Raw genomic sequence first — 1,700 nt, 5'->3', positions numbered from 1 at the left:
GTGTGTGTGTGTGTGTGTGTGTGTGTGTGTGTGTGTGTGTGTGTGTGTATGTTCTTGGGCTAGTCACAGAGGGAGTCTGGCATCCTTCTGCAGGTTCAGTGATGAACTACCTGAGATTGTATGTCACTTCACTCATGGGAAAGTTTCATTAGCCCAAAATAAAGGTCAATAGTTCTAGCTACTTATAGATTATGTGGCCATGAAGCAAGAACTTATAAAGCAAGCAGCTAAAGATACTAGGCATAACTTCCAATTACTGCTTTTTAACTCAGTATTTATTGATATAATACATATATATATATATATATATATATATATATATATATATCACCATGTTCTTTGATTCTGTCACCTGAATATTGTCACAATCAAGCAATGCCTTCTCTTTAACTGTAACAATAGTAGTCCACGTGACTGCTGGTACTGTCCCCTGGGAGACTGGCTTCTCTATAACTCCCTCAAATTTAACCTCTATGCAAACCAGACTAGACCTGCTATAGGTAAAATCGACTGATGCCTTTCTCACTCCTACTCAGATGCCTCAGTGACTTCTCATTGCCTGCAGCCTATGTCCTGTCCCTATGCTGTCCTGACTCATCCCCTTCATCTATTCTGTGATTTCCTTCTGCCCTTAGATCATTCTCTTACTGAACCTTGCTAAAATAATGGGGCACTCTTCCCCTTTCTCGTCTTGCCTACCTTCTGCTTATCCTTTGGCTGTTACCTTTGACACCCTTTCTTCTGAGACTGTCCCTTGGTGTTGTAAGACTCGTCTTCATCCTTTGCTGTAGTGTAAAGGATTCAGGTTTGAGAAATGTTTGTTGCTCACCTATCTATCCCTAAGACTTCGTATTGTGCTCAGGGCTGTTTTTCAACTGGATGAATGAGTGGGTAGATAAAGAGATGAAAAATGACAAACTTCAAACCACATGGAGTTATTTGGAATACGGGATGCTGTAAGGAGGGCAGATGACAATCAATTTAAATTGTTAATCCACATAACAAGAGAGCACAAATGGCAAGCATAGAATAAAAGCAAGAGATGAATGTTCTAGGAAGTCTGTGGAGATACTGGGGAATACCCAGGGAAGGGCGAGTGAGGTTCATGGCTTATTTCCATAACCTCTTGGAGCTGATTCACCCGGGGAAGTGGAGCCCACTCACTGGGCTGTGGAGAACAGACGCTGAGTAATAGAGAGGGACAGAGGGTTTTAATCCATAAATAACATAATCAATTTTGCTCTTGAGAAAGTTGGGAGGTATCATGGAAGCCAGTTGGGGAAAAAAATAAAAATAAAAATAAAAAACAACAACAGAAACAACAAAATTAGGAGACTACATCCAAAGCGAGTGATGCCACTCTAAACAAAAGCAAACAAACAAAAACAAACAAATGAAAACCAGGAAAAGGGTGGGGGAATGAACAGATTTAGACAGCTGTGTTGAAAAGACACACACACACACACACACACACACACACACACACACACACACACANAAAAAAAAAAAAAAAACCGAAAGCGTTGTAGGAGACTATTTAAGGTGACCAGAGCAAAGGGCAGCAGCCTCCTCTTATTTATGCACCAAAAAAAGCAAAACCAGAAATGTCTTAGTGTGTAAATACTAAGTATTTACTTATACTTAGCATGTAAATTACTAAGAGGTAACAACAACACATTGATTATTTAGAATTCATTTTA

Source organism: Mus pahari, chromosome 4 (assembly GCF_900095145.1).
Source record: "Mus pahari chromosome 4, PAHARI_EIJ_v1.1, whole genome shotgun sequence".
NCBI lineage: Eukaryota > Metazoa > Chordata > Mammalia > Rodentia > Muridae > Mus > Mus pahari.
This window is presented reverse-complemented; position numbering follows the sequence as displayed.